Below are 23,763 nucleotides of genomic sequence, written 5' to 3' on the forward strand. Positions count from 1 at the left end.
GGTGTATCATCCTGGCCACGGGATGTTCCCACGCCGTCATGTGCACGAGTTCGAGATGGCATCTGAAGCAAAGAAATATTTGGAAAATATGACATGCTGATACATACCATCATTTTAGATTACTTAAGAGGTAATGTTACAAACTCAATGTACAACATGACATCATTACCCATTTTACATTAACATTATTTCTAAACTATACTACTACTAGTACTTATTATCCTTAGCAGCTTCGTTGTTGGGTGTAGGAGTCCATTCATCAGCCAGGTTCATTGAAGGAGGGGGCTTGAAAAGATCCAGTTCTTCGCCAAAAGCTTCACCTGTTATTCCAGAAGGTCCAGCTCCCATTCCAATAGGATCTATAGGTACGTCAAGGTGCAGTTGCGAATACAATACATGAACTTCCTCATGCAATGTATTGCAGTACACCTGCAAGTTATCCACGGCCATGCTAAGCTCCGCCACTCGGGCTCGAGCTTTGGCCTCCCGGTCCCAAGCAATGGAACGCGAGTTGACGACCCAATCGAGTGCCAAATCTCGTTCGGCAAACTCATCTTGCAGATGTCGGATGTCTGTTCTTAACTCATTTATGCACTGACCATCCTCGACCCACACACTGTTTCTATTACGCAATTCCATTCAAAGCTGCTCCACCTGAGCTTCCAGATCTCCGATGGGATCATTGTTGCCGCTGCTACTATCCTCATGCCTTGGAGCTAGTTGATGGCGAGGCACGCCAACCGGTCCGGTGGATTTGCGCGTGGTTTTCCTTGTGCGCGGCGGCATATCTCCATAAGGGGGAAGATCTTATTATTATAGTTTTAACATGATGCATGCATAATTACAGAATCAACCTTAGTTGATTCACAACCTTCTATACATTACACTCTACTATCTGGTCTTTAAAATAAGTACTTCAGAAGGTAGTTAGATAAGAAGGAAAGAAATTTTCTTAGATAAGTCTTTGAAAATTCTTTTTGGAAATGCCTCATAACATCTGTAGAGATGGGCTTCGCTCCGATACCAGCTGTGACAGAACCTCCCAAGTCATTAGGCCCACCTACAGTTGTCCTTGTCCAACGAACCTCAGACAACCGTGCAGGTGCACCTAATCACTTGACAAGTTCGGTATCTGTATTCTTCACCTTGCCCAATAGAGTTTCACCCGTCACGCAGATATTACAACACATCGGAGGGAGGAGAATGCGGAATTAGTTACAATAACTTACTTTATTTTAAAATATATAAAGAGTAGTATTATTACAGACCAGAGCAAATATAAGAGTGCTGGAGTAATATTATTACATAACTTGGGAGGCAAAAACCCCTCCTGATAAACAGTAAAAAGTTTTTCTTAAAGGAGGACACTTCCTCCTGAGGCTTCAGTCTTGATTTTCTTCCTTAGGCACCACCTTGGAACAAAAGCAACAAAAATTTGATGCTTCCTCACCTAAAACAACATGGGACAAAGCCCTGAGTACGAAGTGTACTTTTGCAAGTCTTACCCGTCAAAATAAAAGACTCTCAAGGATATGCTGGCCTTTGGGAATCAAGGTATGGCTTATCAATAATCAAAGACTCTGTTTGCAGAAATGCTTACTAATAGTGGATCCTTAAAAGTCCAGTTTTATTAGCAAGTCAAGTCATTACCTGAGTTCTAGAGTTCTTTCTACCCTAGTTCAAGCACTTGACCTATACTAGCCAACTTCTTATCAACCCTTCTTGTTCACTGGATTGCTACGTGTAGGGCAGTGACCAAGTCTTCATGTCCGAGAAGTAATGACGATCCGAATCGACTAATACTCAGCTGAGGATCTCCAATCACACGACATATGTAGCACTTAACCCTTGCATATGTCAACTCGCCACTGAGGTTCTTAAGACCAGATCAGGTTCACGCCAACCGAGAGCACATATACACCACCATCCAGCCTCTTGCCACGGAGGGTACACGCTACTCTCGCCATCTCTCCACTCCCATTGGATGTTATCTTATTCTCGTATTAGTCTCCCCGAGGCAAAGCTTACCCATGATGAGGCATGTTACCAGTTAAAGTGTCCTCGATCATCAAGCCTACATCGACAAGGTCCTTAATCGACTCAGACGGAGACACTACACCGAGACTCCCTTCTCGTACAAGTCAACCGCCCGGTCTCCGCTTTATCATTTCAAACCCAAAGTTTGGTACCTGGCAGAGGTACATCTTTTTCGATGTTGAACCCATCACGGCCATGATGGATCCACCATCAAATTTTGAAAACATCCCACGCACTTGAAGCATCATCTTTTGTCAAAACAAAACATTTTGTTTTTCTTGATCAAAGCTAAGCATAAGAAAAACCTTTTTATAAAACAAGGGATTAAGGAGAAGTAATCAAATCCAAGGAAGGAACTGCAGCAACTGGTTTAGCACACAACTCCTATCACCTAATGCATCAAGCAAGTGAGAAAGATTTTAAAACAGCAAGGAGGTAGCAAATGCACCGGGGCTTGCCTTGTGTTATAGGTGAATCAGGCTCTGCTCCACAGATGTCAAAATAAAACCAGTTCCCTGCTTGAGGTTCTTCAGGTGGTGGTGTAGTCCTTGCTTGTTCAACTTCTATCTCTTCTTTGTTTTCTATATATAGCCATATATAATCATGAATGCTCATGTAATGCTTATGAAAATGCAAAGATAATGAAAATATATTATCTAAGGTCTTGAATATAATTTTCCTTCACGGATCTCTGGGAAACCAAGGTTTTTGGAGTCTATAGTGAAGTTCATGAGGCAGGAGACTAGGGTTTTGGGTTCTAGATACTAAACATGGTCCAAATCATACCAAACTTTATCCAAGGCTTCTAAATAATATTTAAAGCTTATCTAAAAAGTTTGGAGATTTTTGAAATTATTAATTAATTTCTAAAATTCCAAGGGTATGAGTTTTGGCTATTTTAAATACTCCATAATTTCTTATTTAGAATAAAAATCCTAAAACTATTTTTATTAAATACTACAGAAAATCAGGAGTCTAGCAAAATTGTCCTGGTATTTTTAGCATTTTTCTACAAGTTTCTAGGAATTTTCTAGTCCTCGCAGAAAAAGAAAAAGAGAAAGGTGCTATAGTTTTGGGCTAAATATGGCCCATGCCCAGGTGAAACGCGCCTCGCGCGTGCGCCCACGCTGGCGGTTTTACACATAAGACCTCGGTGGTTTGAAAATCTAGTAAGGAACCCGCGCACTATTTGTTTGTCTCACTGACACTTGCAAATACACCCCCGCGCTTCTATTCCTTCACACCGCGAAGTCCACGATGTCGCACGGCGGAGAACCGAGCTCCGACGAGCTCATACCGGCCACGATACTTAACGACCGGTGCTCTAATTCGGCTAAGACCTAATTCAACCCTTAACAAGTGTTTCCCCTCAATCAATTTCACTAGCGGAGCTCTAAATTATCCAGTCCACAGAGACAGCGCAGACAACAGATGAACAAACATGTTCCCGGTGATCTGAGGCAGTCTAGTTCAATTAAATGGGTCGAGCAGCATTAGGAGAGCCTAAATATGCTGAGACGAGAGAGAAGAGGGTATGAACAAACCTAGAACAAGCTAGCCACGGCGAGGACGCTTTCACGGTGGCAGAAACTGATTTGGGGGAACTTTGAAATTGGCGCGCTCTAGTGGATGATTTGAGGCACGAGTTGCTGGATTAGGTGCTTGACTACTTAGCGGAGCCGAGGGTGTGCGCAATTTATAGCGTGCTTGAGCGGTGGCCGGTGAATTCGATGGAGACGTGCAGCGGTCGGAGAGGAGGAGGGGCACTGGCGCAAACGATTAGTGGCTTTCACCGTGGCGGACTCACCGGTGATCATCGGATATGCTTAATGTGACCAACTGCGACATGGTAAGACGCCCGGGCACGTGGCGCATGGTCGGTAAGCGGCCAGCACCGGCGAGGACCAATTCGGCCGACCGCAATCCAAGTGGGTGCGGCGAACTCCCCGTCGATCAACTTTGAGTTTATCTGGTGCCAAGATCTTTACGCGGCCATGATTATCTCCATACCAGAGGGCACCAATCGTAGTGACGACGCGAATCACGGCGCGACGGTCACCGGCGGCGAGGGGCGATGTATCTGAAGATCTTCTTTACTTACTGTACCATGGGAACCTTATTCAGAGCACCTAAACGAGCATATTTGGGAATGATTTGCTCTAGAATTTATGTAACAACTTGATCCATCCTCTGTATCAAATTTGTTGAGCTACAATCCATCTTCAATTTTGTTATAGCATCCCTAGTCAAATTCTTATTGAATCCTACTCAAACTTGATCCTAAAGTTCGGCCAGTGTCACTGGTGACCATGTTTCAGTTTAAAAGCTGACTGACAACCCGACTTCAGATCTAATTATCTCAAAATTTCTTGTGGCACCAAGGCTTACTTCCTATAGCAAAGTTGTTCTCCTATAGTAGCTCTAGACATTTTATGTGTTGACCCTAGGCAAATTCCTAATATTTTTAGATCTACAGAGCTCTAAAGTCAACTTTGTCCAACTGTTTTCAGACTTAGTCTTATAAGAGGAATTGAGTGGCTTTTTGCAATTAAGCCCAATTCATATCTTTTGACTTGGAATTCCTCAAATGTGTGAACCATGTGATTTGGGGTGCCCTAATACCTTGATTTTTGCACTTGGGTCCAAAAGTGGGCAACATTTACATATAACCCCCTAGGGTTTCAATCTAGGGTTTTTCAGGGGTCTATTTAGGGTTTTTGGTACTCCTAGGGTTTGGATGCTATCAAATCCTATTAAAGGTGATATCTTAAGATTATTTCTCATGAGTTTTGAAGTTTTCTCTCATTTGGGCTTTATTGACACCCTAAGCTCAGTTCAGGGTTAAGTACCCTACTCTAGGGTTTTACCCATGACCAGTCACATCAATACAACTTGTTTGAAATTTTTGCCTAGTGAATGCATTCTAAGTGTAACAATCACATGATATGCTAATGCTCATGATGTTATGCTCAAGTTTTAGTGGTAGTAACACCAGGGGTGTTACACGTTCCCTCCGGTACACGGTGATGGCCGTGCACAAACTCGGTTGTCATGGTCTCACAAGACTCTCCCCCACTCGGAACAATTATAATGGCTCGCACAAGAGCCGAGGTGTTGTGTGGTTTTTCAAAACTCACTCAACTAACTTAGATTCACCTAGAACAACCGCATAAGCGGTCTAACTAACCTAAGCACTTCGCAAAGCACATATGCTAATCATGAGAGCACCTAAAGGGGGGTGAATAGGTGATCCTGCAAAATTCAATACTAATAACACAAACTTGGTTTATAATATGTTAGTTAGATTAAACCAAGTGGTTATAAAGCGAGTTCTTGAGATGGAATCAGTCACACAGAAAAGCAACACAAGAGACACGCTGTTTTTATCCCGTGGTTCAGCCAAGTAACACTTGCCTACTTCCATGTTGTGGTGTCCCAATGGACGAAGGTTGCACTCAAGCCCTTTCAAGTGATCCAATGATCAACTTGAATACCACGGTCTTTTCTTTTCAGAGTTCTCTTCCCGTTTGCGAGGAATCTCCACAAGTTGGATCCTCTCGCCCTTACAATGCTGATGACACAAGAAGCACAGAAGTAAGGGAGGGAAAGCAACACACGCAAGACTCAAATCGCAGCAAACACACGCACAAAAGCCAAGACGTGAGCACGAGATCACGGCGTAGGGAGTTTACAACTCGAATGGTGCTCAAATCTCTAACACTATGAATCGATTGCGTGATTGCGGAGTCTGGGAGTCTTATGATGTTTAGTGAATGCTTGGTGTACTACTCCATGCGCCTAGGGGTCCCTTTTATAGCCCCAAGGCAGCTTGGAGCCGTTGTAGATCAACTTGGAAGGCAAATCTTGCCTTCTGTCGAGTGGTGCACCGGACAGTCCGGTGCACCACCGAACATGACCAGTTCATGTTCGGTGCTCGATTTCCTTCCAAATCGGGCGCAGCTGACCATTGGTCCTCCGGGCCCGTTGGCGCACCGGACAGTCCGGTGTGACCATCCGACCGTTGACTCAGCCACGTGTCGCTTGTTGATCACGCAGATGACCATTGGCCGCGGGCGTCGTTGGCTCACTGACAGTCTGGTGATTTTTACCCGAGGGCGACGAGTTTGTCGCCGTAGTCTTGGGCGCGGGCGCTGATGACTCACCGGACAGTCCGGTGATTTATAGCCACGTTGCCCCGCCGATTCCTAAGAGTAGGGAATTCGCCGCTGGGCCAGCTTGGGCACCAAACACTGTCAGGTGCACCACCGGACAGTCCGGTGTGCCAGGCTGGTGCTGGTTTAGCTTATCACACCCACTTCTTCTTCAATTATTTTTCTCTTTTCTTGGCCATGTCTCTAGCACTTAAATAAACATGTTAGTACCCAAAAACAATTTACTAAGTCCGGAGACATACCATGTTCCTTGATTTGCATCTTTGCACTTATAAACTTATAACAATGTGTTGGGCATCTGATCACCAAAACAATTATAGAAATGGCCCAAGGGAACATTTCCCTTTCAATCTCCCCCGTTTTGGTGATTTATGCCAACACATTAAAAAGCAACTAAGGAGTTCAAATTTAAAACCAAAATTTTCTTCACTTAGTATTTGGCATATTTGGATCATTTTTGCCACCACTTGGTTTGTTTTTGCAAATCAAATTCTTTTTCCTATCTCTAAGTCAAACACACTTGTTTGGGCAAATAGAGAGATATTCCAAGAGTAAAATTGATCAAGTTCCAAAAACTCCCCCTTTATCCCATTATCAAAATTCTCCCCAAAAGAGACCAAATTTTGCAATAGGAGTCATTTGGGCAAAATACAAATTTTAACTCTTTTGAAATTCACAAGTGGTTGGCTGATCCATTTGCTTTGGCCTTAATTTATCCCCCTTTGGCATGAAGCACCAAAACGGGATAACTTTTGGCCCTTTAACCCCATTGCCTCACCAAAATGTCAAATTGAAGCAAAAAGGCATTGAGAACACAAAATGGAACTTAGGACAAAATAAATAGTACCGGAAGGCAGTGGAAGCTCTTTTACTTGTCCAAGTTCACTTTCCCTTTCAATTGTTCCTTCGAGACTACTTCAAGTGCACTCAAACAAGCAAGTTAGTCTCAAAGGAGTCAAATTGTAGCACATCTCCCCCTAAACATGTGCATTATTTGCATAGGGACTTGTGAGGTCCGGGGATGACTTGTACAACTTGAGCACAAAATATAAGCAAATATTACAATAAAGCTTAATGTAATATGATCAAAGGCATAGAACACATGTATGTTGTAGATCAATCCAAGTTACGCGAATCTAAGACATTTAGCTCACTACGCAACCTGCAAAACCTTTTCTCATCTAAAGGCTTGGTGAAGATATCAGCTAGCTGGTTCTCGGTGCTAATATGGTAAATGTCGATATCTCTCCTTTGTTGGTGGTCTCTCAGGAAGTGATGCCGGATGTCTAGGTGCTTAGTGCGGCTGTGTTCAACAGGATTATCCGCCAAGCGGATTGCACTCTCATTGTCACATAGGAGTGGGACTTTGCTTAGATTGTAGCCAAAATCCCAGAGGGTTTGCCTCATCCAAAGCAGTTGCGCGCAACATTGTCCTGCGGCAACGTACTCGGCCTTAGCGGTGGATAGGGCAACGGATGTTTGTTTCTTGGAGCTCTAGGACACTAGGGACCTTCCTAGAAACTGGCATGTCCCTGATGTGCTCTTCCTATCAACCTTGCACCCGGCATAGTCGAAATCTGAGTATCCGATTATGTCAAAGGTAGACCACTTTGGATACCAGATCCCGAAGCAAGGCGTAGAAACTAAATACCTAAGAATTCGCTTAACGGCCACAAGGTGACACTCCTTGGGGTCGGATTGAAATCTAGCACACATGCATACACTAAGAATAATGTCCGGTCTACTAGCACAAAGATAAAGTAATGAACCTATCATTGACCGATATACCTTTTGATCAACGGACTTACCTCCTTTGTTGAGGTCGAGATGTCCATCAGTTCCCATCGGTGTCTTCGTGGGCTTAGCATCCTTCATCCCAAACCTCTTGAGAAGATCTTGAGTGTACTTCGTTTAGGAGATGAAGGTGTCGTCCTTGAGTTGCTTCACTTGGAATCCAAGGAAGTAGGTCAGCTCGCCCATCATCGACATCTCAAACTTTTGCATCATTACCCTGCTAAACTCCTCACAAGACTTTTGGTTAGTAGAACCAAATATTATGTCATCGACATAAATTTGGCAAACAAAAAGATCACCATCGCAAGTCTTTGTAAAGAGAGTTGGATCAGCTTTCCCAACCTTGAAAGCATTAGCAATAAGAAAATCTCTAAGGCATTCATACCATGCTCTTGGGGCTTGCTTAAGTCCATAAAGCGCATTAGAGAGCTTATATACATGGCCGGGATACATGTCATCCTCAAAGCCTGGGGGTTGTTCCATGTATACCTCCTCCTTGATTGGTCCATTTAGGAAAGCGTTCTTCACGTCCAATTGAAACAACTTAAAGGAATGGTGAGCAGCATAGGCTAATAAAATTTGAATTGATTCTAACCTAGCCACAGGAGCAAAAGTCTCCTCAAAATCCAAACCTGCGACTTGGGCATAACCTTTTGCCACAAGTCGAGCCTTGTTTCTTGTCACCACTCCATGCTTGTCTTGCTTGTTACGGAACACCCACTTGGTTCCCACAACGTTTTGCTTTGGATGTGGCACCAGGCTCCAGACTTCATTCCTTTTGAAGTTGTTTAGCTCTTTCTGCATGGCCAGCACCCAGTCCGGATCCTGCAAGGCCTCTTCTACCCTAAAAGGCTCAATAGAAGAGACAAACGAGTAATGCTCACAAAAATTAGCTAATCGTGAGAGAGTAGTTACTCCCTTGTTGATGTCACCCAGAATCTGATCGACGGGGTGATGTCTTTGGATCATCGCTCGGACTTGGGTTGGAGGGGCTCATGGTGCTTCTTCCTCCATAACCTGTTCTTCTTGTGCTCCCCCTTGATCTTGCCCCTCTTCTTGAGGTACCTGTACATCGTCTTGAGTTGGGGGCTGCACCATTGTAGAGGAGGAGGGTTGATCTTGTTCTTGTAGTTCCTGTGGTCGCACATCACCTATCGCCATAGATCGCATTGCGGCCGTCGAAACCTCATCCTCATCTACATCATCAAGATCAACTTGCTCTCTTGGAGAGCCATTAGTCTCATCAAATACAACGTCGCTAGAGACTTCAACTAATCCTGATGATTTGTTGAAGACCCTATACGCCGTTGTATTTGAGTCATATCCTAGTCAAAACCCTTCTACTGCCTTGGGAGCAAATTTCGAATGTCTACCTTTCTTCACCAGAATGTAGCATTTGCTTCCAAATACACGAAAATAGGAAACATTGGGTTTGTTTCCAGTTAGGAGTTCGTAGGTCTTCTGTAGGAGACGGTGTAGATAGAGCCAGCTTATGGCATGGCAAGCTGTGTTCACAGCTTCCGACCAAAACCGCTCAGGCGTCTTGTACTCTCCAAGCATCGTTCTCGCCATGTCGATTAGCGTCCTGTTCTTCCTCTCTACCACACCATTTTTTTGTGGTGTGTAGGGAGCGGAGAACTCGTGCTTGATGCCTTCCTCCTCAAGAAACTCTTCAACTTGAAGATTCTTGAATTCGGACCCATTGTCGCTTCTTATATTCTTCACCTTTAGCTCAAACTCATTTTGAGATCTCCTTAAGAAGCGCTTTAGAGTTCCTTGGGTTTTGGATTTGTCCTGCAAAAAGAATACCCAAGTGAAGCGGGAAAAATCATCAACTATCACAAGACCACACTTACTTCCCCCGATTCTGAGATAGGCAACGGGACCGAAGAGATCCATGTGAAGAAGTTCCAGTGGTCTTGATGTCGTCATCACATTCTTGTTATGATGAGTGCTTCCCATCTGTTTCCCTGCCTGGCATGTTGCACAAGGTCTGTCTTTCTCAAAACAGACATCGGTTAGTCCTAACACATGATCTCCCTTTAGAAGCTTATGAAGGTTCTTCATCCCAACATGCGCTAGACGGCGATGCCAAAGCAAGCCCATATTAGTCTTAGCTATTAAGCATGCATCTAGATCGGTATTCTCTTTTGAAAAATCAACTAAATAGAGTTTTCCATCTAATACACCCTTAAAGGCTAATGAACCATCACTCCTTCTAAAGACAGATACATCAATATTTGTAAATAAACAATTGTAGCCCATATGACATAATTGACTTACAGATAGTAAATTGTACCCGAGCGACTCTACTAAAAACACATTTGAAATTGAGTGCTCGTTCGTCATGGCTATCTTGCCTAAGCCTTTGACCTTGCCTTAGTTCCCATCTCCAAAGATAACAGTATCCTGGGAATCCCTGTTCTTGACGTAGGAGGTGAACATCTTGTTCTCCCTCGTCATGTGGTTTGTACATCCGCTGTCGATAATCTAGCTTGAGCCCCCGGATGCATAAACCTGCAAGGTATTTAAGCTTGGGTCTTAGGTACCCAACTCTTGTTGGGTCCTACAAGGTTAGTCACAACAAATTTTGGAACCCAAATGCAAGTCTTGTCTCCCTTGCATTTAGATCCCAGTTTTCTAGCAACCACTTTTGTGTTTTTACATGAAAGCACAAACGAAGCATTGCAAGCATGATAAATAGTAGTAGGATCATTACTAACTTTCCTAGTTGCATGATAAGTAGCATAAATTTTCCTAGGTCTACTTCTACCATGAACAAAAGCGAAACTAGATGCGAACATGGCATGAGAATTAAGTGTAGCATCATGATAAACAATATGATCATGGCACCTATCATTATGAGTACTACTAGTAAACTTCTTGTCATAAAGATATGCATGGTTCTTTTGAGAACTACTAGCCATAGGGGCCTTCCCTTTCTCCTTGTTGAGACCGAAAGTCCTTTGGCTTGTTAAGTTCTTGGTTTCCTTTTGAAAACCAAGTCCATCCTTAATTGAGGGGTGTCTACCAACAGTGTAGGCATCCCTAGAAAATTTTAGTTTATCATAATCATCTTTGCAAGTATTAAGTTGAGCATTAAGACTTGCAATATCATTGTTTAATTTAGAAATAGTAGTAGCATGTTCATCAAAATCAACATCTTTACACCCATTGCAAATAACAACATGATCTACACATGAACTAGTTGCACTTACTTTCTCTAGCTTAGCATTTAATTCATTATTTAAATTCTTTAAGCTATAGATAGATTCATGACAAGTAGACAACTCAGAGGATAGCATTTCATTTCTCTTAATTTCTAGAGCAAGAGATTTTTGAACACTAATAAATTTATCATGCTCCTCATACAAAATATCTTCTTGCTTTTCTAGCAATCTATCCTTTCATTAAGGGCATCAATTAATTCATTTATTTTGTCTACTTTAGTTCTATCTAAACCTTTAAACAAGTCAGTGTAGTCTACTTCATCATCAGATGACTCTTCATCACTAGAAGTATACTTGGGAGTGTCCCGAATACATACCTTCTTCTCCTTAGCCATAAGGCACGTATGGCGTTCGTTGGGGAAGAGCGAAGATTTGTCGAAAGTCGAGGAAGCCAGTCCTTCATCGTCGGAGTCGGATGAAGAACAGTCGGAGTCCCATTCCTTTCCAAGGTGCGCCTCGCCCTTCGTCTTCCTATAGTTCTTCTTTCTCTCCTTCCTCCCATGCTTTTCTTGTGCCTGGTCATTATCATTATCGGACATTGTGCTATAAAATTACCAGTCTTACCGCATTTGAAGCAGGAGCGTTTTCCCTTTATTTTATTCTTGTTGGGGTATTCCTTGCGACCTTTCAAGGCGGTTTTGAAGCGCTTGATGATGAGCGCCATTTTGTCCTCATTGAGCCTAGCAGCCTCCACTTGTGCTACCTTGCTAGGTAGTGCCTCCCTGCTGCTGGTTGCTTTGAGAGCAACGGGCTGCGGCTCGTAGACGAGAAGTGGACCATTCAAGGCGTCATCCACGTATCATGCCTCCTTCACCATCATGCGCCCGCTCACGAATTTTCCGAGGATTTCCTCGGGCGTCATCTTGGTGTACCTGGGGTTCTCATGAATAAGATTTGCAAGATGGGGGTCAATAATTGTAAATGACCTGAGCATGAGTCGGATGACATCATGATTCGTCCATCTTGTACTCCCGTAGCTTCAGATTTTGTTGACCAGGGTCTTGAGCCTGTTGTAGGTCTGTGTTGGCTCCTCTCCTCTGATCATGGCAAATCTCCCCAGCTCGCCTTCCACCAGTTCCATCTTGGTGATCATGGTGGCATCATTTCCCTCATGAGAGATCTTGAGGGTCTCCCAGATTTGTTTGGCGTTGTCCAAGCCGCTAACCTTGTTATATTCATCCCTGCACAAAGATGCTAGCAAAACAGTAGTGGCTTGGGCATTTTTGTGAATTTGTTCATTGATATACACAAGATTATCAGTACTATCAAAATGCATCCCATTTTCTACAATTTCCCATATGCTAGGATGGAGTGAGAATAAATGATGGAGTGAGAATAAATAACTACGCATTTTATGACTCTAAAAAGAATAGTCCTCAGTATCAAAGTGTGGGGGTTTTCCAAGGGGAATTGATAGTAAATGCGCATTTGAATTGTAAGGAATGCAAGAATAGTCAAAAGAGTAATTCTGATTGACTGTTTTCTTTTTCAACGAAGAGTCGTCGTCGTCGTCTTCCCTTGGTGAGGAAGAGGAGGCGTCGCTGTCATAATAGATGATCTTCTTGATGCGCCTCTTCCTCTTCCCGTCCCTCTTCTTGTGACTCGAGCCTGAGTCAGTGGGATTGTCGTCTCTTAGCTCGTTGAAGTGGGACTCCTTCTCCTTGTCATTGACCACCATCCCCTTGCCCTTAGGATCCATCTCATCTGGCGGTTAGTCCCTTAGATGAAGAGTACGGCTCCGATACCAATTAAGAGCACCTAGAGGGGGGTGAATAGGTGATCCTGCAAAATTCAATACTAATAACACAAACTTGGTTTATAATATGTTAGTTAGATTAAACCAAGTGGTTATAAAGCAAGTTCTTGAGATGGAATCAGTCACACAGAAAAGCAACACAAGAGACACGCTGTTTTTATCACGTAGTTCGGCCAAGTAACACTTGCCTACTTCCACGTTGTGGCATCCCAATGGACGAGGGTTGCACTCAACCCCTTTCAAGTGATCCAATGATCAACTTGAATACCATGGTCTTTTCTTTTTAGAGTTCTCTTCCCGTTTGCGAGGAATCTCCACAAGTTGGAGCCTCTCGCCCTTACAATGTTTATCACACAAGAAGCACAGAAGTAAGGGAGGGAAAGCAACACACGCAAGACTCAAATCGCAGCAAACACACGCACAAAAGCCAACACATGAGCATGAGATCATGGCGCAGGGAGTTTACAACTCGAACGATGCTCAAATCTCTAACACTATGAACCGATTGCGTGATTGTGGAGTCTGGGAGTCTTAGGATGTTTAGTGAATGCTTGGTGTACTGCTCCATGCGCCTAGGGGTCCCTTTTATAGCCCCAAGGCAGCTAGGAGCCGTTGGAGATCAACTTGGAAGGCAAATCTTGTCTTCTGTCGAGTGGTGCACCGGACAGTCCGGTGCACCACCGGACATGACCAGTTCCTATCCGGTGCTCGATTTCCTTCCAAATTTGGCGCAGCCGACCGTTGGTCCTCTGGGCCTGTTGGCGCACCCGACACTGTCCGGTGCACACCGGACAGTCCAGTGTGACCATCCGACCGTTGACTCGGCCACATTTCGCCCGTTGATCGCGCAGATGACCGTTGGCCGTGGGCGCCGTTGGCTCACCGGACAGTTCGGTGCACCACCGGACATTCCAGTTATTTTTAGTCGCGGTGCCTTCTCCTTGTCCCGAGAGTGACGAGTTCGTCGCCGGAGTTTTGGGCGCGGGCGCTGATGACTCACCGGACAGTCTGGTGCAACACCGGAAAGTCCGGTGATTTATAGCCACATCGCCCCGTCGATACCCGAGAGTAGCGACTTCGCCGCCAGGCCAGCCTGGGCACCGGACACTGTCCGGTGTGCCAGGCTGGTGCTGGTTTAGCTGATCACACCCACTTCTTATTCAATATTTTTTCTCTTTTCTTGGCCATGTCTCTAGCACTTAGATAAACATGTTAGTACCCAAAAACAATTTACTAAGTCCGGAGACATACCTTGTTCCTTGATTTGCATCTTGGCACTTATAAACTTAAAACAATGTGTTGGGCATCTGTTCCCCAAAACAATTATAGAAATGGCCAAAGGGCACATTTCCCTTTCAAATCACCGAGTGATTCTATTAACCACTTGGGTGTATGTGCACCTCGAAATGTCTACAATATGTCTTGGTATATTGCTTGGGCTCCCACACCTTCAAATGACCGGTTGGTGGGGTATTTATAACCTCCCCCACAATTGTAGTCGTTGGATAGAAAAGTTGATTGCTCTGTCGTCGGGCGCACTGAACAGTCTTGTCACACCCGGTTTTGGTAGGTAAACCGAATGCAAACCATGTACGTGCCAGGATCAGAAATTCACGTACACAGCGATTACATAAATGACTCATCATAGCACAATGCTTCGAATTACAATAAAGAGTAAGTAATAATATTAAAGACTAGAGTCATTTACATAATATAAATCAAAGTACTGAGAATCGATACGTAGCCAACGTAAACAAACCCACCACAGGCAGTTGACTGGGGAGGTCGCTAGCCTAATCCTCGAACTCGTCGAAGTCCTAGAACTCCTGGAGATCCGCCTCGACACCTTCTTTACCTGAGCATAGATTGCACCAAAGGCAACCTGGTGTTTTATGAAAGCAAGGGTGAGTACAGATCAACGTACTCAGCAAATGTCCTGTTTGGCTGTAGTGGACTAGCTTTATGTGGGGTTAAATTCAAAGCAGTTGCTTTTAGTTGGTCAGGTAATTATTAATAGTAGAGAGCCAGGTTTTAACATTAACCCAAGTGGTTAACCCAAACGTACTCTTTCTAAACGGAAAGAATACCAGAAACCATAATCATAATCATAATCACAGTAGAAACCAACATTATCCTCATCATCATCTGTAAACAAAGTAGCCCTGATTCAATGTGTCTCTAATCAATGGAGCTCCCTTGGCCGCTCATAACCGCAAGCACGGCTGATATATCCGTTTCATAACTCTTTGTAGAGGTTGATCACTTTACCCACGAGCCGTGATTTCCTCTCTAACCCGGGCTTGCAAGACCTTTGTTCACTCCTAAGGTGAATGGCCAAGGATTCACTACGAAGCCTTTACAAAGATTCCCTAAGGCCGTAGCCGCCCGTTAGGTTTCCTAAATGTACCGCACTCCTCCCCAAGGGGCAATCCACCCTCGGCAGAGCGAGCCGCATAAACCGAGCCCCATTGACGGCACGATGGCGAAGCGAACTACACCTCAGTTCCTCCAATTAATTAGCTAAGGGCGTTCCATACCACCCTCACGGTTGCACTGTTTTTCCGGGTGGTCATCCAACGAACCAGTCCTTACGGAGAGGCACTCGAGAAACCGCTCGAGTCCCCTAAAATGCCACAAGTATATCATTATATCCAGAATAAAATCATAGTATCATCATTGTATCTCATCATGTTCATTGATTAAAGTAAAGTGCTAGCATAGAACTAATCATAATAATCAATTCCCAAAGGGTAAACAAGGACAAAAAACAGAATACTAGTCAATCTTTAGGTTGATCATAGTATGCGGGTTGATGAATTATAAAGTAAATGGGACATAATAGGTCAGAGAACACTTGCCTTCACCAAACAGATGCTCAGGATCTTTAGCCTCGTAGAACTCGAAGAGTTTAATGTCTTGGTCATCGAAGCTTGACTGTCGATTCCTCGAAGCTCGGAAATGGATCGCAGTCTATTCGCGACGCGCAACGAATACAAGCAGGCACCAGCAAACATATAATTGCATAAGAACATTACACCAAACAAGATAAAATGTTATAAAAACGAGAAATATTAATTAAACGAGGTAAAGAACCACGATAGACGAGGCTATGGTCGAGGGGTTAGCGTGTTTACACTAAGCAAATATTAATTAGAATATTTAATCCGACATTTCTATATTAATTGAAATTAATCAAATGTAAATTAATACTACTACTTAGTTTTAACTAACTTACTATTTTAATAGTTGATGATTAAATAAATAATTAATTAATTCACATGAGTAATTATAAGTGAACGGTTTAATCTTGCGTGCGGACAACGCGCGATACACGCGAACGGTGCGCGGCAAGGCGCGCGACACACGCGAACGACACGCGAAGACGCGCGCGAAACAGCACCGCGGCACACGCACGGCATGCGCGGATCGACAATGTGAAACTAATAAATAAACAACGTGATTAAACTAAACAATTATTAATGAGAAATATTTTAGTTAAGGTTAATCATGTTGGTGACTAATTATAAATGCGCAAATCGAACTCCTAAATTAGATTTTAAAATTGAATTGTCATTTCAGTAACCATTGGTTAAACAAACGTTTAAATAAATTAAATAAAATGTGCAACAGTGGGGATAAATATTTCTACATTAGGATAATTTTAATACGAATCTAATGCAACTTGAATGGATCGAATCGGGTTTAAAACGCAAAAGTTATGAATGTTTTAAACCATACTGTAATTCGCGCGTACTAATTTACGAGATTGTCATCTTCTTCTTCCTTCATCTTCTTCCTCCCATCCATGGAAGAGAGAGGAGGGGAAGAGGAGGGGGTTGCGCAGGGGGGGGACGAGGTTGGGCCGGCCGGGGGCGGGCGCGGCCGCACAGGGCGCGTGGGGCGTGGCCACCGCTGCCGGGAAGGCGCGCGCGGGCGCAGGAGCGCGGTCGCCGCCGTCGGCTACCGCCGCCGCCGGGGAGGGGGGATGGGGTGCCGCCGGGAGGTGAAACGGAGGGAGGAGGGGCGCCGCCATCGGGGAAGGTGAGAGGAGAGTGAGGGAGACCCTGCACGGACGGGAAAACGAAAAAAACGAAAAAACCCTAGGTGCAACAATGGAAGTTTCTCACCGGGGAAGAAGACCCTCGCCTGAGCTGAGGAGAAATCTTCGATTGACGGAGATTTGTTGGTCCGATCGATGAACCGGACGCGCCTCGACGAAGCCCTCGACGAGACGAACACAGCGGTACCCTCAAATTCCGCAGACGATGCACAGATTGGGAGTAATTGCTCGTCGGAGTTGGAACCGCTCCGAACTTTGGTGAGCAATACCGGGAGCTAGGGATCGAATTTGGAGAAAATGTTTCGTGTTATAGAACGGGCTCGACGAGATGAAGCCGGAAATGTATATATATCTAGGGTTCAGATGAGATGGAGATTCGGTTCAAATTCGGATTTTATCATTTTTAAAATTCAGAAAAAGCCTAGAAATCCATATTTTGTGCTCAAAATATTATGGATACTTTCAAAAGTTCCAGAAAAATTCCTATAAATATTTTGGCACCTAATGAACTCAAAAAACATAATTAGAGTTTCTAAAAACATTTTAAGTCCCTCAAATAAATATATTTTGGTTTTCGGAAAATAGAAAAATATTCCGAAAAATATAAAAATTTGCCGAGCGCTTCTATATGATATGTTAACATGTTTTAAACACATTTTTCACTTAGAAACACCATGCAACGACATGAATGCAACAACCAAAGTGCCTCTAGGGCTCATTCCGCTAGGTTTACGCCAATATAAAACAAAATAATTCTTCATTTTTAGGAAAAAGAGAAGGAAAGCGAAGAACTGAGAGAGTAACACCTGAATTTGGTGGATATTAGGAAAGAAATTTTATACCCCCAAATTCAGGGTGTTACAAGTCTGCTACACACCGGACATGTCCAGTGCTATAGCCATGTCAGCCAACAGTTGAGGTCTGTAGCAGTCGACCGTTGAATCTGACGGTTGCCCAGACTGTCCGGTGCACACCGGACAGTCCAGTGCTACAGCCCCGAGAGTCCCTAGTTGCAGGCTCTCTGCACATACTGCCCGGAGTCACACCGGACAGGCACTGTTCACTATTTTGTGCACCACTAGAGCGCTGGCTGACTGCCCACTTTATGGATTTCTTCACTGTTTCTTTTGGGCTTCTTTTGTTCTTGAGTATTTGACTTCTATGCATCTTTTAGTTCTTATTTTCAGGTGTTGCATCCTCAGTGCCTCAGTCCAATCCTCTTCGCATCCTGTGAACTATGAACACAAACACTAGCAAACACATTAGTCCACATGTTATGTTGATAATCAAACACCAAAATCACTTAGCTAAATGGTCCAGGGTCTATTTTCCTTACAATCTCCCCCTTTTTAGTGATTGATGACAACACAATCAAAGCTAGCAAATATAACGAACATTTGATTAAAATATGCAGTCTACTTGCTAGGATGCATGAATGTCCCCACAACGTGAGATTATGGACTTAAGTCTCTCCCTAACTCCATAATCCACATACTTCCTATTTTAGACCAAAGATACTTGTAGAACAAAAACCACTTGTAAGATCGGGATTTTAAATTTTTAAATTGGGTAGTGTTTGGTGTTTGATATATTTTGAGTTGCTTTGGTCCCTAAAACTTCTCCCCTTTGGACTCAAACACCGAAAAGTAAGACATTAAAAGCATATAGGAAGCAAATAAGACTTGCTCTCTAAGAGATTTACCACTTGTAGTTCTAAAAGAAGACTCCCCCTAAAAGAGTGTTCTCCCCATTTGTCATAAACGAAGATATACTCCCCCTGTCGGAGATCCTCTACTTAGGAAAAGCACATGAGAAAGAGAGGTGCAAGATATAATTTGATTAGACTAACTCCCCCTATATGTTGATCACTTGTTCTCAAATGCTATGAGTTAAGAACAAGACAACACAAATGTCAATAGTTAAAGGCCTTCGTCCTTCGAAACATTATCTCCCTTAGGATGTAATGATCTTCAGGCGAAGGTTATGAAGGACATACCTTCATCATATTCATATGTAAGAATGAAAGCAGAAACATAGGAAACATATAAAGAACATGAATAATCATATTGAATCATTAGATTATCTGTTTCTTCATTATATAATCATGAACAAACATTAATAATGTCAAATTACATTTGTACCTTTGGCTTGACAAAAGGTAAAAATCCAAGATTGATGTGCAAGTGATTACAAGTCAGCGTGAACAGTACGGGGGCACTGTTCATCTATTTATAGGCACGGGATACAGCCTAGACAAAATTACATTCATGCCCTTGATAACTAACCATGACTATAACACAAGCTAACAGGGACTATGCAGTCTTTTATTCTTTAAGTCGGTGCCACCCTTCGTTTCAATCGTGTCATCATGCCGAAGCTCTTTTAGTTGTAGCTTCGGCATACTTCATATCACACCTGCTTGCTTGTTATCTTGTCGAAGGTGTTTTTGCTTAGAGGACCTTCGGCGGAGAAGAAGGCCCCCAACAGTAGCCCCTTCGCGGTGCTAGATCATTTTTCGTAACGAGCTCGATCCGCGAAAAACTCGAAGGCTTCGGAAAGCCGAAGGTCCGAAAAACACCTTCCCTGAGATCGTTGCCGAGAAATGATTATAATATTCCAAGCGTCGAGTGGTCCACCATTCAGCGAGTGCAGTCAATCTGGCGGTTCGCCTTCCCACCTGCAGCACTATATAAACAGACGGGTTGGTGGAGAGTTACCACAGCATTCATTGCCATTGCACTGTTGTGGTGTTAAAAAATTTAACCATAGCCAAAGCTTTGTGTGCTGCGCCTTGAAGCGAACAGTTTCATCGTTTAAGGTTAACTTCGTCAAACGGGTTAGCTTCGTCAAACTGCAAAAAATCCAACCAAATGGCCAGAGCACGATCAACTGCAAGGGTGTCTCGTGAGGGAGAAGAAATCGAGGTCACTAGGACAGCACCAATTTCAGAAGTCATGGAACGATCAGGTCTAGTTGTGACAGAGGGAACTATTGATGAAGGTACTCCTGATGCCAAAGCTGAACAGATTGTTGTTGAAGAAGAAAATGTTGATGAAGATGAAGAAGATTACAGTATTTTGATCCCCACAAACCCAGTCATTTAGATTTTGTGAAATCTACTGTGTCCGAAGACGACATGCCCATGATGATGAAACTGGGCTACTTTGGAGAAGCTGAAACAAACTTGTTCGATTCGCTGGAGAAGAAACTACCCCAGTGCCGAAGAAGGATGAAGTTGTGGTTTTCAAGAGTTTCTTCAGAGTGGGGTTGCGATTTCCCCTGAATGAGATGATATGGGAAGTCCTAAAAAATTTCAAAATATACCTTCATCAGCTGACTCCTAACGCTATCGTTAGGCTTAACGTCTTCATCTAGGCCCTCCGAAGCCAAGGGATGAGCCCAGATGCCGAAGCGTTCTGCCGAGTGCATGAGCTGCACTATCAGACAAAGGCCAGGGCAGATGGTCTTCACGAAAATTTTGGTTGTTAATTTTGCATATCAAAAAGATACGAAGGCACCAGTCCTCAGCTACCGCACAAAGTGGCCGATCGGCTGGAAAAATGAGTGGTTTTACATGAAAGCTGATGAGAAGAAGAGAGAGAAGCTGATGACAATGGTCATGAGTCTGTTGTCTTTGAACTTCGGAATGACCAGGCCTCTATGTAACATGCAACTGGGGTCACCATGTCAATTGGCCGAAGTAGAGTTCAGAGTGGTGGCTGAGCAAATCAGTACCAGGGACATGGTGCAGGAATATTTGGCCAACCGGACGTATCCAACGTCAAGTGGCTAGGGAATGCCGAAGATGAAAAAAACGAAGATGAAGCACGAACTTGTTCGACTAGCTTATCGTTTCAAGTTTGAGAAACAATTCAAGAAGCCTTGCAAGGAATGGCTAGACATAATTGAAACCATGTGCAATGGAATACTTGGTAATTATACCAAGAAAGAAGATCAATTGATGACAGCAGCCTTCGGACAGTCCGGTGCACCACCGGACAGTCCGGTGAATTATATCCATGTCGCCCCATTGTAACACCCCTGGTGTTACGTGAACTAAAACTCTGACATGTCATCATAAGCATTTGCATTAACTTGCTTGTTACATCTAGAATGCATTTACTAAGTTAAAATTTTCGATTCTAAAGTGTGATGTTGTGTGTTGAGTATAGGACTTAGGTTGAAAAACTTGCTTGGAATTATGGATAAACAAAATAATTCCTAAACCGAGGACTGGTTGGGAATGAGCTGCATATACTAAAGTTGGATCTTAGACTAGAGAGTAATTTTGTTTTGATGGATGGATTAAAGGGATGAATCCCTGGAAGAAGTTGAAACACAAGTGAAACTCATTTGAAACCCTAAAACTAGCCCAAAAGTGGAATTCAAAATCTAGAAAGAATTTGGCAAAAGTCCATATATCAAAGTTGTGGAGCTTGGAAAAGTGAATAAATTTATTATTTGGAGGTTTCCATGTTTTATAGAGAAATTTGGAGTGATTCACAAAAGTTCAGTTTAGGTTCAGACTAGGATTTCTGAAAATCATATCAACTAGTCAACTTTGGTCCTTTATAACTTCTGATCTATAAACATTTTGAAGGTTGTCATTGTAACAAAGTTATAGAGCTGTGTGAGGAGTGTGACTTTGATTAAGTAACCTAGCCTTAAATCTATATGGAATTTGGAGAAGAACTGGTCTAAAGAAGAGCTGTTAGAAAATATGGATTTCAGACTTAGGGCCCGTTTGTTTCGTTGGAATTGAATTCCATTTTAATAATTATACTTTAGACAAAACTAATTAAGTTTATATATTTATATATGTAATATATTTGTATATTATCCTAAATCATATGAGAGAGATAGTTATATACTACATTTATGTTATAGAGGCGCAAGTAGAAGAATGTGCTATAAGTTGTACATCGGAAAAATAGCATGTAAATCTATAGAATCCATTTCCATCTCTCACCTCATGAATTTGAGGTAGGCTTATATGATAACTTTGGAAAGTGGTGGAATGTCATATTCTACAAAAAAATAGCCTATTCCATTAGTAATATTCCAATTCCTCGAAATGAAAGGAAACAAACGGGGCCTTAGTGAAATTCAGATTCTGAATTTCAGCAATTGGAGCAAACTTTGGGCTATTGTAGTTTGGAATCCAAGAGGTTTTGGTTAATGGTCACTGTATCAAACTTGTAGAGGAACTATAGGAGTATAAACTTTATTAAGCAACTTGCCCCTAGAAATATTTGTAACTCAAGAAAAAGTGTGGTTCCAAGTGGTGCTGCTGTATTTCTGAATTTTAAGATTGGAAACAGTAACTGAAACTGAGTTTCAGTGTTTTGATGGCTGTTTGAAATCTGGTTTGTGGCTAGCCTATAAGGTTTTAGGCTATGGTATTTGTAGATGAAATAAAGACCATGCGATGGTGAATAATTTTCAGTAAGTGGGTATAGCATGATCCTACACCAAAAGTGGAGTAAAACTGACTCAAAGTTGGACTATCAGGTGACTGAAACTGAGTTGTATTCAGTGAACTGAAGACTGAATTTCAGTGTTGGGTGCTCTGTTTGGAGCTATGTGGTAATTAATCAATGGAATATGAGCCCTACTGTATGTAGATAAGTTAAAGATCATCTGAAGGACAACAAGTTTCATGTAGAGAGTTGGCTTGATATGGGTCAGGATTTAGAGAAAAAGGAGTGGCAAAACCCTCTGTCAGACCTAGTGTATGTTGTTTCAGACAACTGAAACTGAATTTCAGCGAATTTGGCTAACTTTGGATCACCATAACTTTTGTTCTATATGTTTTTAGTTATGGATTGCTATATAAAAGAGGAACAGCTATGAATAGAGAATAATATTGATGAAGGGAGAGTGGTCTGTTAGTAAAGAAATTGGGAGATCAAAGGCACTGAATAGTAAGGTCAGATAGGTACATTGCAGGTCTGATGCAGTCGACTGTTAATATTGTTCAGTGTTTTTCTCTAGACTTTGGAGCTAGTTTGTGGTTGATCCAAGGGGTATAAGCCTAAGGTACATGTGGAGAAATACTAGAGGGTTGTTTGGTGGACAAATTTTATTAAGCATGCTCTCCCTATTGCTATGTAAAACTGGGAGGTTAAAGGGGATCAACAGTGAGGTGTGCAATAGGATAATATGATAGATGAAACTAATTCAGAGTTGGTTTGATAGCTGAAGAAGAATCTCCCTGCTATGGTTGCACTTGTGTGTATAGTTGGAGATATGGAGGAAGTATATGAACAAGGATCTAGAGGCCCCTCCCAATTGGGAAATGTCAAGTTTGGACTGGGGTGTGCTGTGGACTGTAAGGCTGTTTCAGTGGAGTTCATTACTGAATTGGAGACTCAAGAAGATCTTTCCCCCCCTGCTGATTTGTCTGCTAGTGTTACTCGAATTTTGGATAATGGTAAAGTAGAGATATTTAACTGAAGGTCTAGAGACCTCACTTGCTGCTAGGAAAATATCTAGTTTGGACTGACTTAGGAGCAGTGGCAGTGAGGTATTTAATTGTTTTGTTTTGCTGTCTGCAGTAGGGGACAAAAGAGATACATATATGTGTATAGTTGAGATAAGTGTGGAGGGTATAACTGAGGTCTAGAACCCACCCTCGGCTGGAAAGAATATTCAGTTCTTGGACATATTAAAGCATATCCCTAACTGATATTTGTGTGGAGAAAATGGACCAGG

Source organism: Zea mays, chromosome 4 (assembly GCF_902167145.1).
Source record: "Zea mays cultivar B73 chromosome 4, Zm-B73-REFERENCE-NAM-5.0, whole genome shotgun sequence".
NCBI classification, from domain to species: domain Eukaryota; kingdom Viridiplantae; phylum Streptophyta; class Magnoliopsida; order Poales; family Poaceae; genus Zea; species Zea mays.